Below are 27486 nucleotides of genomic sequence, written 5' to 3' on the forward strand. Positions count from 1 at the left end.
TTCTGACAATTACTGGACTAGCTTGTATAATCAATTAAATGTTTGATGCTTTCTTTTTGGGACCACCATATGGGTACATCTCTATGGTGCCCTTACGTAGAAGAGGCTTAGGCTCCTCTATAACATTGACGCCAGGTGTAGCTGCGTAACTTTCTTTGGTCAATGCAGTGAGAGGAGACATGAAGTGTGCCATTTATATGAAGCAGCCATCAAGTCTTTCCTGCACTGTCTGTCTCTTCTCCCCATTCATGTAATACTCTGTACACAAGCATGATGCAGTCACCAGTATTGGACAAGTGAAGGAGAAGTGAATCTTTGTTGTTGAAAGTAACTGAGGATTTGGGAATCATTTGTACTATTGCAAAATATAGCTTAATATGAAGAATTACATTCATATTTTAAAAGCATATCTTGTTCTATGCTTGGTTTCATTCATATTTACTTTACTTGTAAAAACAGATAATAAAATAAAAGCTATAGGGAGTAAACTCATTTATAAATAAGCAAAATAAATGAATTTGTATGGATTGCCTACTGTCTCATTTAACCCTCATAACCACCCTGAAACATGGGGAGTGTCTGACTGATTTTTAGATGAGGACACTAAGGCAGTTTTTAATAAAAAATTCTAGCTGACTTTCAGAATGATGTGAATAATTACCTTACAATGTCGTGTAAATATATGTATATATAATTAACACATATGTAATATATATCTCATATATATATATAAAATTACATTTTAGTTTTTGGAATAGAACTATTTTGCAATGAATGCCCCATCAACTATGAAATCAATTATATTCATGTTAATATAAATTTAATTGAGAGATAATACAGTTAAGCTGAAACTACATCAGGCCTCAGATAATGAATATGGTACCTATTATTAGAGCATAATTTTGTGTTTGTTATTGTTTCTAGTTCTGTAAGCTTACACTGTTGTATGCAGTATGTTAATTTACTTATACCACATTTCTCCTTTTGAAGGATTCATAAACTACTTTTTTGTACTTAACATCCTACCATTAGAGTGTTTTTCCATCAACTGGTCCAAAGGAGAAAGTTACATATGAAATTTCTTAAGTTTTTCCTTATAAAACTTGAGTAATTAAAACAGTACTATTGAAAAACAGAGATAATGACTCTCTGTAGTAAGTAGATACTTAAATGAAAACAGTGTTAAGTAGCCTGTTGAGTCATACAGCTCGATAGTGTTCTAAAGCCCAGATCTGAATCTGATTAGTTCTTCAAGTTACCATAAAATTAAATGCCCTAAATAGAGCATGAACTTATTTAAGTAAATAGCTCAAAAAGCTCACAAAACTTATGATCTGATAATCTTATCAATGAAAACTAAACAGGAAGTACTGTACTGACCAAAAGGACAGCAGAATGTCAGATAAACATATCAATATAGAGACTATAAATCATGGATTCAGAAGCAGACACCAACAGAAGTAACAGGTTTTCTTGGAGAATTAATGTCATGTTCATTTATATTTACTTATTTTTATGTATATTACTATACTTGCAAAAATGATTGGTGATAATATACAGTAAAAGGTATAATAAAAATAAGAAAGACCAGTAAAGACAGGTAAAAGGACAGAAGAAAAATCACAATAAAATAAGAACTCTAGTTTGATAGAAGTTACTGTACTTTAGCACAAAACATAATTCTGACATCATAGTTAAATTAAAATGATATTTTGTAAATTTTATGGCTCTCATTTCTTAATAAAATTAATCTATTTATTATAGTTAGACACCATTAATGACAAGGTATAGATAGCATAATAGCAGTGTTTCAGAGAAAGTAAACTCATTCAGGGGTTCCAGAACTTACCCTACTATTGAATATAAAAAGGTAACATTACTTTTATTTTTCTCAATTAAATTTAATCTACTCCTGTAGATTTAAAAAAAATTCACTCTCTGGACTTACAGGAAATTGAATTTAGTCACTCTTGAATATAACTAATATTCTATTCACAATAGTGTCAATGAGCTGAATGCAATTTAAGCCTTTGAGGAGGAACACCTGGTCTCTCAGCATGGTCAATGAAATGCTTTGCTTTGAGCCCACTCGTCTCTTAAGCCTGGGTGGCCATCCCTCATAAGATGCCATTGTTTGTGGTCCATTCTCTCCAGGTATACAACACAGTAATTTTCTCAGAAGTGTGCTACCTCAGTAGATACTATGAAGGAGCTGGCACAGGGCTTCTTTCCTGTGGAACATATAAGATCTCAATTCCTCTTGAAATTTTGTGAGAAGTTCCTGAGATAAACTTCTTTTCCTTCATCTTCCACCCAACCACATATACACTACATATACACTTCCCTATGTCTTCTCCTTATCTGAATTGATTGTAAATATTCTCCCACTAAAGTCCCAGTATAAAGACAATGCTCTTGGGAGTTGGAAAATTGGATGTGGCATTCCGTTTATTCTTTTTATCCTTACTAATTTGTCAGATATACTTTTTTTAAAAAAAGGTTAAGTCTTAAGGATAGTCAGAGTTAAGTTTTATTGGTTTGTTGCTGGTGTTGGAAATATAGCATTTTATTACTTATTCTTTTTACATCAGTAAGCTTTAATTATTGAAGACAGAGAAAATGAAAAAAAAGAAAATTACTCTTCTCCCAAAAATAGGGTGTAAATGGTCTGAAACATATTAACTTGTCTTATGCCACCATCTATTCCTTTTCTTTCTCTCAATGTAGTAAGCTATACATAACATAAAACTTACCATTTTCATTCTTTTTTAAGTGTGCAGTTCAGTGACATCAACACAGTTGGGTAACTGTCACCACAAACTTGTCTCCAAACTTGTCATAGTTCCAATTTGAAACTCTGTATCTACTAAATAATAATTCCTCATTCCACTCTCCCCCCAATCACAGGTAACCACTATTTTTTCTCATCTCTGAAAATTTGAGGAAGATTTGACTCTTCCAAGTACTTCATATAAGCGGAATCATATGTATCTGTCCTTTTTTTTTCTGACTTACTTCACTTCGCATAATGTCTTGATGGTTGATCCATGTTAGAGCATGTATCAGAACCTCATTCGCTCTCAATTGTATTCAGTATCTTTCTTTAGCTGGACAGTATGACCGTGTTTGTTTGGCAACAAAGTTGAGAAAGGAATTGGAATTAAAGAGCTTAACGAACAGCAAATTAAAGCATATCTTTTGAGAGAAAGAGAAAAAAAGAAATAGCCTGGGGAGCAGACAGGGAAACTGCAGAAGCTGATTATAGCACTTGTATATTTTTCCATTGTACTGGAAAATTAATTTGAACACTTTTCAGCACTTCTTCATTTATGGTTTACATTGGACACAGTGCTTTTTAGATTTATTGCTTGGTTTGAAAATGGACAAAAACTTTATAACAGCCTCCCTATCTATCCTCTCCTTTCTAAATCTTATGAAAACTGTCAGGTTTTTCTATTAAAAACCTAGTCATGTGAATCCTGTAAAAAGATGGCATTGTTATGAAACAATGCAGTCAGCAGTGAGGACAATGACTGCCAAGTTAAACACAAAGGGCAAAAAATCAGTCCACATGTTCCCACACCCATAGGCCTTTATTCCAGTGTAAATTGCTTGTGAGTTTCTGATGACAAAACTTGGCCCACCAGGCAATTCATCCTCAAAGGGCTCAGCTCTCTCCAGAAACTGCATTCATACTTCCTAGATGATTGTGGCTTTTATCAAAAGCAGCAGTTGAAGAACAGGAAAGCTCAGCATCAGAAAAGTAGTCCAACCCTGAGTAGGAGTTTCACCTTTGGGCCAGTAATGGTAAGGGCTAGAGAGCAAGGCAGTCATTGGGTTTGGGTGCTCAAAAATGGTAAAAGCCAGTTCTTATCAGATGGTAAATGACTTTCTTATTCTGGAAATAAACAGTGTATTTGGAATCTTAGTTTTTGTTTTTTGTCTTTGAAATATATCAGGCAGATGTGTCAATAAATAAATGCATAGTACTCAGGACAAAAGTAAATCACTCCAAATGTGTGCATAATATTGTTATAGCTATAGATATGCCTCTACCTATATGTGCATAATAATATATATTTTCAAATAGTTATTTGTGAATCTTCTTATAGCTTTATTACATATACAGATAAACTTACTTTAAAGCTTATTGGAAACTTAAAGATTACCCACCAGACTTAGCCTCCTGCTGCAATGACCAGTCCACACAACCCTGGCTCTGGAAAGTAGCATTTGTCAACCTTGTGACTTTTATTGGCTACACAGGTATCTCATCCCACCATGAAAATGAGATCAGAAAGCCTTTTTCTTGTTGAGGAGCCTACCCTGTGGTTGCTGTTTTATAAACCCACCTACCTCTTCTGATACTTAAGAAATGACATTGAGTCTGAGGTACAAAACATTGTTGCCACTGTTTGCTTGGGGTATACATGTTGACTTCTAAATTACACGTTGTACTTGTCAAAAGATTTCATTTGTGGCCTGGCTTAGCCTTTGCCATGCTGACTCATACTATATAAAACCATCTGTCATTTTTTCCTTCATACTTATGTCAGACTGGGTTTTCTAAATTCAAAATATTCAACCAGACAAGGAGCAAACCCTAGAGCACTGTCTTTAAGGACAAGGACTTTAAACCTTTTCTTCCACTGGGGCTTAATATCCTGGCTTGTCACCTCAGCATTTGTAGTAATGATGCACTCTCCATTTCATATGAAGAGACTTTCTAGCTGTCACTGATTACACTGTTCTTCCTTAGTGCCCTGATTTGTATACCTGAATTTTTCATCCTCCTACCAGTGATAAATAGAAACTAGCCCTTTGTATGTAATGAATACATTTGGCCTATGTACAATGCAGACAGATGTACTATATCATTAAACACTGTGTTAAATAACTCGAATTACAGTTGAATTGAGAAAATACATCCTTATATTAGTAACCATGGAAGTTGTTTGGGGTTTTACAATGAAGGAAGAATCACAGAACTATGTATATTGAAGATAAGACACTACTGTTTATAATGCACAGCATTAACATTCAAGTTCCTTTCCCAAACAGAAAAATAAGGTAATAACAAATGCTTCCTGTAGAACGCAGTTCCTTGAATTATATAATGTTACTACTGTACAAGTTCCACGTCATATATTAATATCTAAAAAGTATCTAAGCTCTGAAAGAAAAAGCCACACAATATAAACATCCACATGTAAGAGGTATTGTAGAATAAACAAGAAGCAATAAAGCTAGAAAAATACCTCATAGTTTGCTCTTAGTAAGCATATCTTAAATTTAGTATCGAATTGAAAGACATTTTGATCTGACAGAAAAGTGGTAAATGTGAAAATTTAAAATTACTTTCTATGGGTACAGCTTATACGCCCAACTATCCCTACAAATAATTTAGTGGGCCTGATATATATGTCCACTCCCACACATGAAAGAAAAGAGGAGAAAAAAGGATTGTTAAAGGTATTAAACAAGTGGAATAAAAAATGAGTTATCTTAAAATAGCCATGGACTATTGGTTATTCCTAAGATAGTAAAGGAAATTCAGATAATTCAAAGGAAAAAAGGATAGATGAACTCATTATTCTGCCTCATATTCCTAGTTTGTTTCCTTTACAGCTCCCTTTAAAGCACTTCTCACAATGCTATATATACACTTATTTGAGGATACATAATATTTGTAATTTTTATATTTCCCATTAGACAGATCCTGAAAATCTATAAAAACAGGACTGTTTCATTTTTGTTGACTGCTGATTACGTAGACACAGAGTAGTGCTCAATAAATATCAGTAAATTATATGAAAGTTTTTCTTCTTTTTTACATTTCAGGAAATAATGACTCATCTGTTTTTCAATAAATTTTAATGTGTATATTTGAGGTTTAACATGATGTTATGAAATACATATAGATAATAAAATGGTTATTATAGGGAAGCAAATTAAAATATCCATCATCTCACATAGTTACTTTTATTTTTGTGACAAGAGCAGCTAAAGTGTACTTATTTAACAAAAATCTCAAGTGACTCTCCATTTTACTGTCTATAGTCCTCATGTTATACATTAGATTTCTACACTTGTTCATTCTACATATCTGCTACTTTGTGTCATTGGCCAAACCTCTCTGTTACATCCCTAGCTCCACCCACATACTCTTCTATTTTCTATGTATTTTGAATTATCCAAGGATTTATTCATTTTCATCATTTAACTCGTGGTTTCTGAAGGCCTGCAGATGTATCATTTCTGTTTTTTATACTGTACATTCCCCTATAAGCAAGATGCCTTATCTTCAAGGAGCCTAAGTTCCTAATGTTCAGAGGAAGTGACAAACGGAAGGACAAGTTCGACCCTGAGACAATGTTCACAAAAAGACGAGAGAAATGAAAAAACAAACAAAAACAAAAAAAGCAAAGCATCAATTCTCCATTTAAAATCTATAGATAAAGCTTAGGGAATTAATGATGAATATTTCTTTTCATAATAATTTCAATGTGAAGAAGAAGCAAATATAAATTTTATGATAAAAAGATCAACCAATAGTATAATTAGCAAAACAAAATTTTCACTTTAGAGTAATATATTCCATTTCAGTCATGAAGACTAGCCTGAGGCATCAGGTCAATTAATGTAATAACTTGGTACATAGAGACTTAGGCATAACAAGTGAAATTTAATTTAGTGGTCTCATGCTAATCATCGAGGGTCCAGAAGACAGCAACAACATAATTAAAGAAAAGGAAAATAAAATGTATGAGGTTAACTGAAAGAACTAGTGCAATATAGCCCAGAAACAGAAGACTAAAAAATGTTTAATTTCAATTTTTTCTAACACTTGAAAGGATATAGAAGAGGTATAATATTAGGGCCAAAGAACTGGTATGAATGTTAATACAAATGTGCCAATAATAAAAATATATGTGCCGCTAGGGCATTTGGGTATTTTATATTGATTAACTTTTTTTTTCAATAATATTGTGTGAGTTTTGCTCTGGAGTTATGGACAAGAAATAACTTACCAGAGGCTATAACATAAGTGAGTGGAGAGTGTTTTGTTTTGCTTTCTCTGTGGTTTATTTTTATTTATTTATTTATTTTTACAGAGATAGAGTCTCATTCTGTCACCTATGCTGGAATGCAGTGGCATGATCATAGCTAACTACAGCCTTTAATTCTGGTCAAGCTATCTTCCTGTCTCAGCCTCCCAAGGAGATAGGAGTCCAGTGTGCTCCACCACACCTGGTTCTGTAGGTATTTTTGTGGGGTTGAGTTGTCCTTGTGTAGCACAGTTTGGAGATATGTAATAAATTGTGATCATGCTGTTTCTTCTTAAAAAGAAGTATCAATATTGATTAAAATAAGCCTAATAAACTGCAACAGATACCATGAATTCTTTAGCCTACTAAAGATTTTTCCCACTGGACCCTTTTTCCTAAATTCATAAAACCATTTAATGCATGAGAAATTCATAGCTAAGTACCAGAGCTGAGTCCCTGATTTGTACTTTTATTTTTGCAACCTATTAAATATTTATGTTAAACATTTCTGAATGCAGTTTGTAAGTTAACATGGAGTGATTACTTCAGATATTTCGAAAAGTAATTTCATGCTCATTTTTTTCTAGTGGTTTTATATGATTTAGTTTTTCAATGCTAAAATGGATTTCTTCTCTGACTCACAATTCTCTCTGATTCATACTACTTTAATATTTCATTCAAAGATTAGATTAACAAACATATCTAAAAAACTTATTTTGAATACTAATGAGTAAAATACATATATGTTACTGTTATCATCCTGTCAATTTTTAGTTCAAACTGTTGAAATGACTCAAATATTTTAAGGTTATGAAACCAAAATCTGATAAAAGCATTAAAATAAGATTATTTTTCAAACTAATTTTTTCCAGTTCTATAGTCAAGTTAATGTTTTGTCATTATTAGGTTTCCCTGTGTTCAGGGCTATTTGATTTTCTATGGTCTCATGCACAAGCACCTTAAAATATATTTTAAAAGATAATGGGAGGCACATATATAAAACATTAGGCAATATTAGTTCAATACATAACCAAGTGCCTAATTGTAAATTATAGACTATATGAGTTCACTAAGGACTGTTAGTGGGAGTGAGGGGCAATCACAGGATGTTTTATAAAATATGGTAGATGTTGTAGCTTGAAGGAAGACTGGGATTGGTTGAAGGAAGACTGGAATTGGTTAAGAGGAGTCAAGGAAAATACAAATAACAGAGTCAAAATAGAATTTGTGCTGCAGGAGTAAGAAAACTAAATTCAATACGATGGTCAGAAAGGCAAAGCCTTCAGAAGGAAAATTAATCATAAAAAACTGAATGGTTGATTGAAGAGTTCAAACTTGCTCAGAAGAGCAAAAGGATTGATCAGAGACAAGAATGCAGGGACATCAAGTGGCAAGACTTCTTGGTATATACTGTCTAAATGAAAAAATAAACAAGAAGCATAGGCATCAAATATTGTTCATTAGAAAAGTTAATTTAGGAGAACCAGCAAGAAAATATAGAAAGATTATATGGCAAATCCAGGAAATGTTTTGGTTGTTTTTAGCAATACAGATACTGTTGTTAGCAATAATGATTTTCTTTTCCAAATTTCTACCTTTTATTTAATCTACCACAGTAGGTCTAAGTGATTGCCCCACCTCTCCTAACTCACCGCCACCCCAAGTGTATAATCTTACAGGAAGCAGTGGTGTGTTGGAGTGGGGTTGAAGTATCATTAGGGTTGACTCTGTGGATCTTTTACCAACTGCATGTAAGTGGCTTTAATGGAATTATTTACAACATGAATATTAGAAAATGCTACAAATCAAGAGTTTTGGGGAAGTAGAGGGAAACAGTTTTTTAAACATTAAGGCACCAATGTGCACAACTATGTATTTTACCATATTGTTTTCGAGTAATTTTTTCTTAGTTAGAATTTCAGTTCTCAGCTTCTTAATTTTTATAAATCAATCAGAAAAAATGTCTATAGAACATTTATACTGCTTAAGGTTACTAGACTAGAAAACACGAACATAAAAGCTCATGATCTCTTCTTGTTAGTGCAATGTAATGTCCACCAACTCTGAAATCTGATGTAGTTACGCTCATAAAATTTTGTTCTAAGTGCCTGGTTTTTCCAGTATTCCCTGATGGACACACTAAAGGAAGATAATAAATCAAGGTTTACTTCCATGATAAATCCATGGTGCTAGAACAGATATCATGCGAGAAGCAATCATCAAATAGCAGGTAACAAGACATCTTTAAAAAGAATTACTGTTTCAGATAAATTTACACATGGGCAAATCGTCCAGATTTTAGGACTTGAGATAAAAGCAACAATCTTCAGATAAATCTCTGAAAATTGCTATTTATAAATTGTTTTCATATAACTTTAATAAATATGAGATTCTGATGTATCCAGCTAGAAGCTTCCTGAGTCATTTTCTAAACACATGATAACACTGTGACTGACAGCAGAGTATCATTGAAGAAACAACAGCTTGAATAAAGGGAGAAACTTGAGCTCCCAGACTTGCCAGGGAACTTACTTCCATATAGATTGGGGGTGACAGCAACAAAGTTATTGCCAATTTTTAACGTACCACTTCAGAAGTAATAGTATCTACAGATGATAGGAATGCCATTCATTCATTCATTCATTCATTCAACATAAAAATTAATTAAGTTCTTATTTCATGGCAGGCAATGTGCCTGTTACTATCTGTCACCTATTGAAATTACAGTCTATTAGTGATCATGACAATTAGCAGTTAATAATCAGTTCAGGTAAAGGTGTTTTAGACGAGAGAGAGAGAGAATGCCCTTTTAGGTAACTGAAAGGAATTCAGTAGGGTAGGAGATGTTGTTACGGGCAAAATTAATTACCAAACTGCATGTAATTTAAAAAAGGAAACTTGTACCTTTTCTTAAGAAAAATAGGAAAGTATTAAAATGTTTCATTTATTTGATATGACATACAGGAGTAAGTAATGACATTTTATTTTAGAAGGAACTAGAATGTAAAAGGAACTATAGGTATATATTTCAACAGGAGACTTGCGCTTCATATTTTAGTAAATTAATATATTTGGAAAAATGCAGATCCCTGATGGGAAATAAACAGGTCCTCTTGACTGACAATAATATGTACAAATTCATAAGAAGTAGCTTACCAAGAACAGAAAATTAGAAATGTATCAAGGCAAGAGCAAACTGCCATTCTGCCAAAGATTGCATCATCATTGCAGATGGTTATGTGAGGTGGTGTTTTAACATGGGAATTCATCCTACTTTTTGTTTCATTGTTTGTCCCTTAACAGAAACAAATATTTGGAAAGTTTTTCCACTGCACCTCTTCTTACTAAGTCGGTGAGTGTCCCTACCCTATTCTGCACACCCACCACACCAAGGGAGGAAGGGGCTTAAAGCCACATTGAAGTTGTGCCAGCACTTACCTATGGTATTCCAGGCCAGAGCCCAAGATGGAGCTGTTTGCAAAACCATTATCCTTCTGTTTATCTGAGGAGTCCACTGGAGTATATTTGTTTAAAGGAATGCCCTATTTAAAATCTCTGCCTGCCATTTTAAATTTCTATTGATGGTGTGGTATCTCATAGCATTTTAATCTACTGTGTTAGCCAAACAAATAAAAGAGAAGCTGCTACTTTAAAAGGCAGTACATTATCTTAGCTCTTTATGCTGTATTCCTTTTGTATTTTCTACTGCTTGAGAGACTGTATTTCTCAGCTGCTTCACAATCTCCAAGTTATTTTTATTTTGTTTCTCAATATATTTAAAGATGCACATAATGGAGATCTTTGAAGAGTTTCACCCACTGTCTGTATCTTACAGAAGGTATTGGATTAGTGATAGTGACGACATGAGACATACTGACAATGGTGATGATGATTCTGGCAGTCAAATTTTCAAAGTGCCAAAAATTTGGAATAATCCCATAGCAGCATTAAAATCATCACAGTCATTAGTTTTTTTCCCTTTGACCTACATATTAAAAAATAGTTTATTATTCTCACTTGCCAACTGCATTCTATATAGCACCAAAAGAAAGCACTATAAAGTTGTGAAGAGCTCATTATAGTTTGAATTGGGAAAACCTGAGTCAGATTACTGAAAGTTTTATTAACTATTTGTGTTACTCAGACAAGTTCCTTAATTTCTCCAGTCCTTAGCGGACTCTTCCGTAAAATAAGAAAAGCAACAACTACAGTTAAAGGTGTTAAATAAGACAACATATACAAACTGCTTAGCCTATTGTAGGTACTTAATTCATTTTCTTCCCTCTAAATTTGGAGGAAAAAATATAGACATACAAATTTACTTTACATGCTCTTTAGAGATATAAAGGACTAAAGGATATGTTTTCAGTAGAAATATTTTCTTTAACATTCCTTCATTATAAAAGTTTCATTTCTATTAATATTTATATTTTCTGAAGTTATCACTAATTTAATATATTCTACTATAAGGAAAGAATAATTATCCTATTTATTTTGTTGGTCTATATTATTATACCTTGAAATCTTTCCATTCGTTCTGTTGTTCCTTTTTCAAAAATTCATTTTTGACATCCTCCTACAAAGGAATGCAAGATTAGACTGAAAAAAATGAGCCCTTTTCCCAGTTATTTAGTATTTTATACCATGGTTCCTGTTACTAAATTTATAATCAAAGCAAACCTTTACATGTTTAACTGTGGGCAGCTGGAAAATAATAGCAGAGGTTTTGAATAGGCAAATAGTAAAAAGAAATAGGATAACTTATTTGAACAATCCCAAAATGTAAATAATAAAGTGAGACTTTCAAAAAAACAGAAAGAATAGTTGTATTGATACTTATACTAACAGATCATCATATATAAAAAATTTAGCTGTGTTTATAAAAGCAAGAGACACCCATACCCTCCCCGCTCCAAATACATAGGCTTCTCAGGCATTATTGCATCTAAATAACACTGTCATTTTATAAAACAGAAACAAGTGAAAAAGAGAGGGGTGAGATTTTTTTAAGTTTTGTTCCCAAGTTTAAAATTAAAGATTTGACCAACATGATCTCTAAACCACTATGTGACACTAAAATAATTATTTCTTTTGTGTATATCATCCTTTTTGTTTCACTGTTTTTAGATCCAAATTGCAAACATGAGTGAACATAAATCTACACATAAATTGAGTAAATGTTTATATCATATGTATATGAAAATAAAAATCCACAACTTTCTTACCAATAACCTCACACAGAGCTTTAGTTAACAAATGTAAAAGAGCATTTTTACATTTTAGAAGGATGTGATTATGCTTCTACTACATCTTACATATTTTAGAAGGACTTGATTAAATATATGAATATAAAAACAGATTTCTTAAGCAGAAAAAGGAGTACACTACTTAACATCCCAACTATTCATATAAAAACCTGTAACAGTACCTTATGGCCTATTAATGATTAAAATAATTCAAATGATAGTGAAACTGGTTTCATACACTGTCACATATAATACACATATAAAAGGCATATAATGTACGACAGCTTATTTCTCTTCTGGAATATGGTCTGTCACTTAACATAGTAAGCTTTCAGCTCAACATGACAATAACTTGTCATAGTTAGTTGTAAAAAATCAAATAAACCTATTAATAGAGGGTAAGCAACATGGATTATTCATTTCAAGAAAATATGAATGAACTCAAAGAGCACTAAGCATAATTTAAAGATTAATTCTACAGATACATAAGTATCTTCCTTTGTTCATAACTTACGTATGATTTTTAGTGTTCAAAAAATATTAGTTTACAATGATTTCTGTATAATAAATATTGTATGAAATTACTTCTGTTTTTTCTTGGAGACTCATCATAGTTGGGCATTTTCTTTTAAAATCATGTCTGTAATAACTCTCATTGTAAAGGAAACTTTAGGATTAATTATAGTGGATATAGCTTTTCTGACACTATTATTCCTCATACAAGGAGAATTTGCTGGATAGCTTCACACTGTAGAATAACTAATGCCCCCATCTCTTTTTGGCACTCCGAATTAAACATCTTTCAATGAAAACAAAAAACAGATGTTCAACATTAGCAGATGTCCATGGTGACACACTAAACATGCAGGGAGTGGAAATCCTAGCTCCACTCACATGTGTGAGAAATGCTGACCAGTGCATGGAGGATTTCCAAGTACCATCACTTGGTTTTGTAAGAATAGAATTTCATTCATGTATTAGATAATGATATCCTCCAGCATTCCAACATCTATACCATGCCAAATCTTTTTTGTTAATAAAGTGTGATGATCTACTAAAAATTTTAAACCATAGTTTTCTTATTTTTGTCATTTCTACATAAAAAAACAAAATAAGAAAAGAACTACAATATGCAAAAATAACTTATTTGCACTATTAAAATAAATTCTTAAATGTATCTATTTTTCTTAATTTCCAAGTGGCTTCCACTATTATTCAATTTGATCCTACTCAAATGCCATCTTCTCAATGTAGACTTCACTTGTTCAATCCAGACAGAATATCAGAATTGAAATATCTATTTTTCTCCCCACTAGAAGCTTTGTGAAGTCAATGAGTAATCTGATTTACTTATTCTATTTCTAGTACCTAGAATAGAGGAGATGGTAGATACTCAAGAAATATTTGTTGATTAATTGAAGGAGGATGTAAAGTCATTTGTTTCCTCCTCCCTTTCTCTATTTCTTTATTTTGGGGGTTTATGGGAGATCATTCCTCACTAATCAGTGCCACAATACCCTGCATTTGATAGATTAGCAATAAAAATAATTATCTAAATCAAGGTCCTACCCAAATTAGCCCTTTATAAATGATGTTTCAGCTAATATTATTTTTAAAGTATAAATTACATACAATAAAATGTACTTTTCATACATTTTCTATTAGATCAGCTTTGACAATTGTATACACGTGTGTTACCATCACCCAAAACAAAATAAAGAAGCTCTCTATCTCCCTGAAAATTTAACCTATAACCTTTTTCAGTAAAACTTCTTTTCACAGAGTCAACTACTTTTAGACTTCTATCACCACAGTTTAGTATTGATTATTTTACTAAATGAAATCAGACATATGTCCTTTAGGTGTTTCCAGTTTTGCTCTCTTTGAACAATGTCTAAGATTTTTTCCATATTGTTACATGTACCAATTTGTTACTTTTTACAAATGAGAAGTACTCCATTATTCTAGTGAACTTCACTTTGTTGATTTGTTTTCCTGTTGATGAATATATGTGCTTTTCATTTATTATTAAGACTTAGACTGCTATGAATATTCTTGTAAAAATTTTTGTGTTTCTTTTTGACTTTTCTGTTAAGTACTTGGGAAGGGAGCATAGGGTAGACATAAGGTAGATTTAGGTCTAACTTTAAAGGAAATAAAGATTTATCCAAACTTGTGCAATTTTATATAAACATCAACAATGTATACGACAATGTATAGTAGTTCCAATTGCTCTTTACCTCACCCTGTCACATGGCAACTTATGACACCAAAGTTATAAAGATAATTGCCTATGTTTAGTACTAGAATCTTTTTTTTTTTTTTTTAATTTTCCCATTTATTTATTTTATTGCATTTTACATTTTGGGGTACATGTGAAGAACATGCAAAATTGTTGCATAGGAACACACGTGGCAGTGTGATTTGCTGCCCTCCTCCCCATCACCTACATCTGGCATTTCTCCCCTTGCTATCTCTCCCCAGCTTCCCACCCCCCACCCTCCCTCCCCTATTTCCCCCCAACTGACCCCAGTGTGTAGTGCTCCCCTCCCTGTGTCCATGTGTTCTCAAGAATCTTTATGGGTCTGCACTTTATGTGTAATGTGTTTGTTCTGTCTTGAATTACTATATTATTTATTTTTTCATAAAGTGAAGCTAAGGATTATCATTCATTTTTTCCCATACAAAAATGTTTCTGTTTTACTTTTATCATATTTAAATTTCAGCCATACTGGAAAATATGAGTTAATATCTAACTGTGGTTTTAAATCAAATTTCCCTAATAATTAATGTTGTTGAATACTACCTTATTTGTTTACTGAACATTTCTATATCTTCTTCTGCAAAGTGCCAATATTTTGCCCATTTTATTATTATTTTCCTTACTACTGTTAATAGGTAGTAGCACTTTACACATTCTGCATACACATTTTTATTCATATTTATGTACTGTGAATATTTTCTCAGTCTAAGGGTTTTCTGTTGATTGTACTAATCATGTCTTCTGATGGGTAGATATTGATAATATTGACAAACTCAGTTTATAATTTTAGAAAATTTTAGTGACTTTGTGCCCTGCCTAAGACATATTTTCCCACACCAAATTCATAAATATATTCATCTATGTTTTATTCTAGAATCTTTATGTTTCTGGGATTTATGCCTAAATGTTTGATCTGCCTTGAATTTTTCTTCTTTTTTGTATAGAGTTTTAAGTCCATTTATTTCCCACAGAAATATTTTGTTATCAAGATTATACTTTTCCCCTTCAATTGACTGGAGTCTTGTAAAAAGTCTATCAACAACACATGCAAGTCTATTGCTGATCTATATTTGTTTCATTTTTCTATTTTTCTCTGTGTATGTCAATATGAAATTTTGTTGATCATTGCAACTTTATTTTAGTCTTGAAATAAAGGGTAAGTTTTGTTCTTTTAAAATATTTATTTGACTTTTATATATCTTTAGTCTTTTCACTTGAATTTTAGAACAGCTTGATGGTTTCTTCAGAAAAAAAAACATTGATAGGGATTCATTTGTGTTTATAAATAAACTTGGAAGAATGAAAGAATGACCATCTTAAAAATATTCTGTCTGTTCTTTGAAACCAATGAGAACAAAGATACGATGTACTAGAATCTCTGGGACATAGCTAAAGAAGTGTTTAGAGGGAAATTTATAGCACTAAATATCCACAAGAGAAAGAGGGAAGATCTAAAATTGACACCCTAACATTACAATTAAAAGAACTAGAGAAGCAAGAACAAACAAATTCAAAAGTTAGCAGAAGGCAAGAAATAACTAAGATAACTAAGATCAGGGCAGAACGGAAGGAGCTAGGAACATGAAAAACACTTCAAAAAATCAATGAATCTAAAAGCTGGTATTCTGAAATGATTAAAAAAAATGGACCACTAGCCAGACTAATAAAGATGAAAAAGAGAAGAATCAAATAGACACAATAAAAAATTATAAATGGGATATCACCACTGATCCCATAGAAATACAAGCTATCATCAGAGATATATAAACACCTCTATGGAAATAAACTAGAAAATCTAGAAGAAATAGATAAATTCCTGGACATATACACCCTCCCAAGACTAAACCAGGAAGAAGTCAAATCCCTGAATAGACCAATAACAAATTCTGAAATCGAGGCAGTAATTAATAGCCTACCAACCAAAAAAAGCCCAGGACCAGATGGATTCACAGCCAAATTCTACCAGAGGTACAAAGAGGAGCTGGAACCATTCCTTCTGAAGCTATTCCAAATGACAGAAAAAGATGGACTCCTCCCTAACTCATCTTATAAGGCCAGCATCATCCTGATACCAAAACCTGGCAGACACACACACACACACACACACACACACACACACACACACACACACAGAGAAAAATTTCAGGCCAATATCCTTGATGAACATTGACGTGAAAATCCTCAATAAAATACTGGCAAACCGAATCCAGCAGTACATCAAAAAGCTTACCCACTACGATGAAGTCAGCTTCATCCTTGGGAAGCAAGGCTGGGTCAACATACACAAATCAATAAACATAATCTATCACATAAATGGAACCAATGACAAAACCACATGATTATCTCAATAGATGCAGAGAAGGCCTTTGACAAAATTCAACATCTCTTCATGCTAAAAACCCTTAATAAACTAGGTATTGATGGAACGTATCTCAAAATAATAAGAGGTATTTATGACAAACCCACAGCCAGTATCATACTGAATGGGCAAAAGCTGGAAGCATTCCCTTTGAAAAATGGCACAAGACAAAGATGTTCTCTCTCTCTACACCTATTCAATATGGTATTGGAAGTTCTGACCAGGGCAATCAGGTGAGAGAAAAAAATAAAGTGTATTCAAATAGGAAGAGAGGGAGTCAAATTGTCTCTGTTTGCAGATGACATGATTGTATATTTAGAAAACCCCATTGTCAAAGCCCAAAATCTCTTTAAGCTGATAAGCAACTTCAACAAAATCTCAGCATATCAAATCAATGAGCAAAAATCACAAGCATTCCTATACACCAGTAATAGACAGAGAGCCAAATCTTGAGTGAACTCCCATTCACAATTGCTACAAGAATAAAATACCTAGTAATACAACTTACAAGGATTTCTTCAAGGAGAACTATAAACCACTACTCAGGGAACTAAGCGAGGAGAAAAACAGATGGGAAAACATTTCATGCTCATGGACAGAAAGAATCAATATCCTGAAAATGGTCATACTGCCCAAAGTAATTTATAGATTCAGTGCTATCCCCATCAAGCTACCATTGACTTTCTTCACAGAAATAGAAAAACTACTTTAAGTTTCATATGGAACCAAAAAAGAGCCCGTATAGCCAAGACAATCCTAAGAAAAAGAACAAAGCTGGAAGCATCAGGCTACCTGATTTCAAACTATTCTACAAGGCTACAGCATCCAAAACAGCATAGCACTGGTACTAAAACAGATATATAGACCAGTGGAACACAACAGAGGCCTCGGAAATAATGCCACACATCTACAACCATCTGAACTGTGACAAACCTGGCAAAAACAAGCAATGGGGAAAGGATTTCCTGTTTGATAAATGGTGTTGGGAAAACTGGCTAGCCATATCCAGAAAACTGAAACTAAACCCCTTTCTTACAAGTATATTACTCTGTTGTTCTATAGGTTAGAAGTTCAACACAAGTCTCATTGAGCTAACATCAAGGTGTGGGCAAGGCGGCATTTCTTTTCAGAGGCTAGAAGGAAGAATTTTTTTCCCTGATTTTTTTCCATGTTTTTAGGGGTCACTCACATTCATTAGCTCTTGCTCCCTTTATCCATCTTCAAAGCCAGATCTTTATTCCATAGATGCATCTCTTTTGACCAAAGCCTGAAAATGTTCCCGACTTTTAGGGAACCATATGGGCCCACCTTGATACCTTCCCATATCAAAGTCCATAACCTTAATCATGTCTGTAAAGTTCCTTTCACCATATTAGATAGCAAATTTACAGATTCTGGGGATCAAGGCATAAACCTCTTTGGGGATCATTATTCTCCTGATCACATATATCTTTTAGACTTTACTTATTCTATTAGGCTATATTTTTCTATACAATTGTTCAATTTATTTTTTAATGGATTATTTGTCAACATGGTTTTAAAACTAAAATTTATTATGAAGTAATCAGCAAAAATCTCCTCTGTCTTTCAACCCTAGAATGAATTTATAACCCATTTATATATCTCCAAGTTAACTGCTACTCTTCTCTTGCTGAACTTACAGAATTTTTTTAAAAAATTCTTTATGCATGCATATACAAATACAAACATACATTATTCTTTCTCATCAGTGTCATTCCACTAACAATTGCATATTATATGTAGTGTTTAGCTTTTTGACTTTTCACTTAACAATAATATCTAGGTAATCTCTCCATATCAATCCTTGAATGGAGATATCATAGTTTAATCAGACTTTGTTGATGGACAGTTGGACAGTTAAAATCCTCTACTCATACAAATGATGCTGCGTTAAAAAACATGTAACACACACTATTTCATATGTGTTCCAGTGTGTGGGTAAATTCCCAAAAATGAAAATTCCAGAATTTGGAAATGTGCCAACAGATATGCTCCTGTTTAATTTTCATAAATATTGCCAAAATGCCTTCCACGGGTTAAAGAAATTGTGTTTTAAAATATCAAATGTATGCATTTTTCTACTGACTCACCTTACAATAGATTAGAAATTTAAGACCTTTTACATACTCCCCACTTCTCCTTTGCTACCCACGTCACCACTTGTTCTCATATTATTAACATTAATTCTTCTATTGGTTAATTTCTTAACTTTATATTGTATATCTACTAAAACTTTTAGGTATTTTTATTCTTTGCAATTATATCAAATTCATGGAAGAGATGTGCTAATGGAACATTTTTTTTTTCTTGAAACATTTGAGATTAAGTTTGTCACATGATACCTAGTCGTTCCCAAATGCTTTAATATTTCCAATAAATGACATTGTCCTACATACACTCAGCACAACTGCCAAAATCACAAAATTGACTGATATCATTTAATCCTTAGATCTCAATTAAATTTTGCCAATTTTTCCAATATATTCATGTATAAGTAAAAGATCTGATTCAGAGTTAAGTGCTACATCTTGTTCTCGTGTCTCTTTAATTCCTTTAATCTGGAACTGTTCTATACAGTCGTTCCTTGACTTTCATGACTCTGATGTTTTTGAAAATTATAGCACACTTATTTTGTATAATATTTTTTAATTTACGATAGATATTTCTGATCATCGGACTTGGGTTATGCATCTTTGGCAGAACTATAACTGAAGTAATTTGATTCTGACTTCTCACTGCACAGTATCAAGAATTTCAGAATTTCTATTTATCCCATTCTTAGTGATTCTAGCTTTGATAAATTGGTAAAGAAGGTTTCTGCCAGGCTTCTTCACTGTAATGCTACTTTCATCTCCTTGAAATAAGTACATAGTTCATGGGGAGTTCCTTTGAAATTATGTAAATATCCCATTCCTCTTCAAATGTTCCATTTAGTCATTCATTTATTTATGAGTTTGGAATGATGCGTTTTAATTTTATCCAAAGGATTATAATCCAAAATTATTTATTTTGGTACTCAACTAAAGATGGCTGGAATAAAACCTTCTAGCTGGTTTCTGTGTCCTGTTGATATATTCCCATCATTTGTTGAGCACTTCCTTACTTTTGGAACATGAAAATACTTCATGTTTTATTTTCCCTGCCCTGGAACTTGAATCAGCCATTACTTCAGGAAGCCCCGGTTCTTCACAGTAGAGAACATTATTCAGAATCCAAGAGGTGGCTTACTAGGTGCGCTCACTGCTCTGGAGGGCCACTGACCCCCAAGCCCTCTCAATGGATAGAAAGAGTACACAGCATGTCCACACATGCCCAGCAATACTGACAATTCCAAAGCAATACTATAGGGTTCATTCTGGCTTTCTTTTTCTCCCTTATATCTCTCTGAAAGAAGCTAATCATGAAAAAATAAAAAAATCAACTGAGACTTTATAACAGAGCTATTTACGTTTCACATCTTATATTATGGCACTTATCTAATAATTCCAATTCCTTTGCTAATACATGCAAACAGTTTAAATGGGATTGACTTGGAGAAAAAATATTGTTAATATTTACAATGGCTATATATTATTTCGATGAATCATTTATTTTGTTATTTCTTATATTTTGTTTTCAGCAGAGAAAATGTTTTTGTTTTATTAATATAAAATAAGACAAATTTTGATAGATGTAAAGATATATACTACATCATTAAGAAAGCTTGGAGACAATTAGTTGTTTGCCAACTCAATGATAAAGTACATTTTACCCCTCAAAACTTGAAGAAAAGGTCTGTTTTCCATCTACTGCAATCTTACACAATTTAAAAGAAATTATGTCATGTCTGTTCAACATGACAATCTGTTCTGCTAGGAACTTATTTGAGATAAAACATAACTGTTTTTCATGTTTCTTCACATTTGAAATTAATCATTATATTTAATAGTTATTATAATAAATATAACAAGCATAACTTTAGAAAGCTTTTTTAAAATAGAATTCCTAAATTTCTCTATTTCTCTGCTTCTTTTTAGATTCCTCCTGTGTTCATTTCTCTCTCTTCCTCTTTCACTATTCTCACAATTCCTTTCTCTTCTATTCTTTTCTTAATTTATATATCAATAAAATATATAAAGCCTAGTGTCAAATTATTTGCAACAACTATAATGGGAATTCAAATTTAAGAGCTAAATCTTTCTTAAAATTTCATTTAATATGGAAATTATTAAGTATTACCTACATATTACCCACTAGTAGAGTGACCAGTCATGATTCCTGCTGCCATCTCTCCAGCCTACAAAGCATGTTGCCTTCTATAACTAGTACAATGAGATAAATTTTTGTGATTATTCTTTTACCATCACTTCCTTGTTGCCTATTTCAAATGTAGTTGAGCCTGAGAAGTTTCTGAGGGTTGATAATCCACTGCCTTCTTGCATCTGTCTGCTACTTTTAATTGTCATTTGATTGGTTCTTGGGTTTTCGTTACGGTACTTAATAATTTAATTAAAGGAATTATTTATTTTTCATTATATGTCAGATACAAAAAAAAGATAGAAAGATGTGCTTTTTTAATCTATGAGAAATTCTCAGGTGAGAAAACAACAAATATCTTGTTTAAAAGCAGATCAATTACACTAAAAGTAGGTATTTCATGTTTTAATGTTGAATACTGATGATGTTTTCTCATACAGTTCAATAAAAACTATGCATTATAGGACTCCTGTTAGAAATAACGGGCTAAGATCTGTAAAACAAAACAAACTCCAGTAATGTTTATTTCTTGCTAATGTCAGACCACTGTAGATTGGCAGATAGTCCTGCTTTGCATAGTTATTTAAGGACCCCTGTTTTTAATAGACATTCATGGATGCAAGCTCTTTTTGTCTAATAGCTTCTTTATTTCAGATGCCTACTTCAGATCCTCTGCTTCCAGGCTTAAACAAAGGAAGAAGCAGAATGAATGATCATAAGTAAGGAATCTGGAAACTGCAAGGAAATTCAGAAAATGAAATTAGTAGTTTGTCCAGGAGAATGTAAAAGGATTTTGATGAGCAAGTAGCTAGTTTGGGTCACAGTGTTATTTCTAGGTCTTTGTCAACTCCAATAATAGTTTATGATTGATCATATAAAAGAAAAGTAGAGATAAATTTTTGCAAAGTTCATGATAAACAATGGGTTGTCTTTACAAAGCAAGAACATAATTAAAAACATCCAAAAGAAAATGGAGAAATTCTAATCAACATTGATATTTTAAAGTAGCAACTGTCTTTTTTTGACAGATGACATATTATAATAGCTTTCTTCAAATTTTGTTTTATGAAGTTCTTTACATGAGGCATTTTCATACAACATGCTTTTTCTCCAGTTCTTACCTAAATAGCCCTTTAAAAATCATCTAATTTTATTATAGTTATAAATAGAGGACCTATGAAATAATCTGTAGCTGAAGATATTGATGATTCTACTCTTAGGTAGCAAATGTTAGTTAAATAATTTAATTACTTTCTACTTAAAGTGGTCCAGTTATCACCTATGATTTCAATTCTATCACAAAAGATTATCTCTGAAAAACATGAGGCACCTGGAGGAAAATAAATAGAATAGTAATTGCATATAAACTTTTGAAAATGTATAATATTTGGTTAGTGAAATATGATAATAGAAGGATAGAGCCTGATCATCTAAATGTAGTATCCATGTTCCAACAAAGCTGTTGCATTTTCTGACAGTTTAAAAAGTCATAAATAATAATAAAATTGTATTGTACTACTTCTTTGATTTTGTAAAGAATCTCTAATAGAGTATAATTAATGAACAATACAGACCGGCAAAGAGAGACACAGAGACAAAGACAGAAGTTACTTAACAAAATACAGTAGAATCTTTTGTTTACCAACAGCAAAACACCAACTAGCCTTTAAAATAATTACTCTAACGTGAAACAGACAACATGACTTTTGACCCTGGTATTTGTATAGAAGAAAAATTTTGGAAAGTAGAATATTTGAAACCAAATCTTAGATATAACTTACTCTAGCACTCATTATTTGAATTCCCTCTATAATAGTCCTAACATATGACAGCTTGAACACTTACAAACGATAGGGTGTTACTACTTCACAGGTAAGCATGGTCCAGTGCTGGATATATAGGTTCTATAAAATGCTGTCTATATTTACTTGAAATCAAACATCACATGACTTTTAACCATTGGCCCGTATTCTGTGGCCTAGGAAAATGAATACGTTGATAGCTTCTGCATAAAAGATTTTAAAATACAGATGATGGATATAATGTCATCTATCTTATTTTCTCTATTTTGAGCATATTTCTTTGTTTCAATCAATACTCTAATATTTCCAGTTAAATTATTGGTTCCACCCTCTAAACTTCCTGTGCTATTTCTAACCAGAAAAATACATGTGGAATGAGAAACTATGTACTCGGCATTTATGATATCATGTTAACATGAAATAATGCAGTAAAAACAACATACCACAATACTGAAACCTGTGAACTTCAGATCTCTCACAGAATTCTGAATAAACACATCTTTTGTTCATATTAATTACATAGATTTATTCTTTTGAAATGATGATGACATTGTTATCTCATAGAATTTGGTAACCTCAATTTCTCAGGAATATATACATACATACATATATATGGTATACAGTTATTAGGATGTGGATTCTCAGACATTTTATGTGCAGGAAATTATCTTAAACTTCCTTTTTTTACAGTAAAGATAGTGAAAGTAATAGAAAAAAATTATCTAAGTTATCTGATCCAAGAACTTTGCTTCTCTGGAAACTGTACCTACTTATCATTTGATAATGTGGAAGAAACTTTAGAAAATATTCTTGCAATTTCCAAAAAATATACTATTTCAAGCATATCATTGTGTTTATTTGCAAGAGCTGGTATTTAATTATATTAGTATTCAAACTAATATATTTAACCAATATTTTGCTGCTGTGAATAAAAATAAATTGGTTTGCTTATTTATATTAGAAACTCTGAATGAAAATGGGAAAAGTGAGTACCCCTGAATAACGAAGAAAAGATTAGATGTCAATATTTGCCATTTAAACACAGAATGATACACCTACTTACTCTTAAAGAAATGCCAAGTGTACCTTTCCACTCAGAACCATATCCAGAGGAAAACTTGCTCAAGTTAATAACTGTTCCTGCTCAATTAGTCCTTGACATCTATTGTTCATGAACCCCAAGCTGCAGACTATACATAATTCTTAGGTGGGGAAATATGCATTGAGATACCTCCAATTTGACATGGCTAGTAGAATACAAGTTTTGACTACTGGTCCACACTCAAATTTCACTGAAATGGAAGAAAAATGTACTAATATAAAATCAAAAGGATAGCACATTGGAAAGGAGAGGAGATCAGTAAGATGTTATATAAGACAGAACATACATGGAATCTGTTCCATGTATAATAAAGATAATAATTTCATATTGTAATGTTAGATAGGAAAAAAATAGTACTTTTCCTAGAGAAGAAAGATTTGCTTAGGAGGTCAGCTAGTTAATGAATATATTAGGTGGCATCTGCAAATATTTCTTCATTCTCAGAGTGCTGACTTCGGTGTGGATCTTCAGAGTAAAGTTAAGTCATTCTCCAATTAGAATGATAAATGAGCTTCAATTCAGAATAAGCCCAGAATAAGTTTTGTGTCAAAGACACAGAGTAGCATATCAACTTAAACCACCATGTCACCACCGCTCTGCATATATGTCCCCTAGAAACCTCAAGAGCCAGGCTCTATGGCAAAGGCAAACTCTGCAACCTCCCCCTGCCATCCACATTGTACACATGGCAGCAGGGCTAAGGCTCCCATAAGCAGGATTGGCATTTCTTGATTTTCTACAAAGTTAAACACCTGAGTTGAAAATAAGCACTTCAGCTACCAAGCTAGAGCCTTATCTACAATTATGGATATAAATTCAGGAACCAAAAAATATCTTGAGCATTATAGATATATTTGATATATTATTCTTAGATATTAAAATCATAACTACATATTCAATGTTATATACTAGATTATTAGTAAAATGTATATTATTGATGATTCACTCTGGTAAACTGTAAGACTGAAGCTTTACCTCAACACATTAAAAAGTACAAAGAAAACAAAATGAGAAAAATGAGCTTAAAGTTAGAAACGTGAAGAGTAAATCAAGGATTTTCAAGATTCATTTCACACGTGCCAAACAGAGATAAAAGAGAGATTAGAGCTGTTAAAGTATGATGACTAAGTGTTCACATGCCCTGCTACCTTTCTGAATTGATCTACCATTTTCATCTGTGCTCTTCTATGCCAGCCACACTGACTTATTCTATTCTTTAGACTTGCTTACCAGGTTCTCATGTCACATAAAAGGTGAATCTTTGCATATGGCTGTTCCCTCTTTCTGAAAGTTTTCCCTAAAATGATTGGCTCATTCACTCAATTCCTTCAGGACTCTGCTCAATATCAGCATATCCATAAGGCCTTCCCCAACTACCTTTTATAAACTAACACCCTCCAGTGCTGTGTACTCCATCCTTGGTTTCTGCTATATTCATCCCCACAATGGTAGATACATAAATAATCAAAACCATTTAGTTAAGTTTTTATTGTCATTCTTCACCAGACTACAGGCATGTCCTCTGTTTTGCTACCTACTATGTTCTCTCTACTGAGAGCATTGACTGGAACACAGTAGGTACTTAATAAATACTTGTTAAATAAATGAATGAATGATAGGCACCAAAGAAATGTTCTTAACCCCTGAGTCTTAGGATGGAATTGTGGAACTATGGATGTGGAACATTTCTTAGTGATCAGAAAAAGCAGCTCACTTTTATCGTCAAAGATCCCAGAATGCCTGACCAACATGGAGAAACCCTAATTCTACTAAAAATACAAAAAAATTAGACAGGCATGGTGGTGCATGCCTATAATCCCAGCTACTCAGGAGGCTGAAGCAGGAGAATCACTTGAACCCAGGAGGTGGAGGTTGCGGTAAGCCAAGATCTCACTATTGCACTCCAGCCTGGGCAACAAGAGCAAAACTCTGTCTCACTTCTCAATATATATAAATTCTTGTATTTTATTTGTCTATTTTCTGTCCTTTCAAAATTACCTCAACAATAAAGAACAGAAAATAGGCAAATAAAATACAAGAAATAAAATTAGTTTGCTTTCAGACCTGTAACAATGAGCAATGAAGCATTAATATAATTAATTGATATAATACTGAAAGCTATTTACTCAACTTACCTGGCATTATAAGTTGAATTATTGAATTATTTATTCAGAATAAATAATTATCAATCATTGGAAATGTGGCTTTAAAACATTTAAATTAAGAAATTATTGATAAAAGAGAGTCAAGATTGAAGAAATTACTAGTACTCCTGTACTAATTTTCCAGATGACTTAAAAAGAACCATAGGCAAAATGGTAGGCAAAACTGTATAATAATGTATTTTATTCAGATAATGTCTGTTAATATTTTCAGATTAATTGTGAATGTGGAAAAAGAAACATGTGTCTGAATCACTAAACAATGTGTTTATTGTGATTTCTGTACATGGATGTTTCTAGTATAAATGTTTTACTTTATTTTGTGTTGGAGGTGAAAATATTAGGGAGCCAGGAAGCCCTTTGGTTTTAATTCAGCTGTGTCTGTATATTTTATTCTTGAAGCATGTAAGTCATGATTTTGGAAAAAGGAACTGTATCTCTAGACAAAAGTATTAAAGACATTCTATAAATAAAACTTTTTGAATCCCAAATTGGGTCAAAACTTATTTTTTATAATAAAATATTTTCTAAAAGACTCAATTTGTAAATAGCTGTTGAACCATGTTCAGTCAGATATACTATTTATTTTCTATCTTTACCCAAATAAGTGTATATTGTTGTAAGGATTTAAAAAATATAAAAACATATGAAATAAAAATTAAAATTTCTATCTTCTAACACCTTCCAGTCCTACTTTCCACTTTACAAGGACCAGTTGACAGACATTGACAAGTTCTAGGAATATGCAACTTGAAAGTTTGATAATAAAAATATAGGTTTCTAAAGACATACTGTCAAATAAATTTCTCATAAGGACATCAAAAAGATTTCGTGAGTGGATTATATGATTTTCTTGTTCAAGACAGGAAACCAAACCAATTCAATACTAATTGTTCTGAGAACATGTATTCTCACACTGTGTATTTTTTATTTTTTTAATGAATAACTAATACATAAATGCATTATTAGAAAATATGTCCTGGTTTGTACTTTGATAATTCTAAATAAAATCAACTTAGTTTTTATACTAACAGTCTCAAATTTATAGTAATTATCTCTATTTACAAAATATGACAGGTTTACCACGTTGACTTTTACACTTACCTCATGCTAACACATTAGTAGAAGCTAGAGATATAAAGAGAAAGATGCTTTTTCTGTCCTTAAGCAGCTTATTGTTTTTTAATCTTAAAATATTTTATTGATGCATAATTGCTCATATTTATGGAGTACATGTAGTATTTTA

Source organism: Sapajus apella, unplaced genomic scaffold (assembly GCF_009761245.1).
Source record: "Sapajus apella isolate SASKATOON/1434 unplaced genomic scaffold, GSC_monkey_1.0 scaffold3, whole genome shotgun sequence".
Classification (NCBI taxonomy): domain Eukaryota; kingdom Metazoa; phylum Chordata; class Mammalia; order Primates; family Cebidae; genus Sapajus; species Sapajus apella.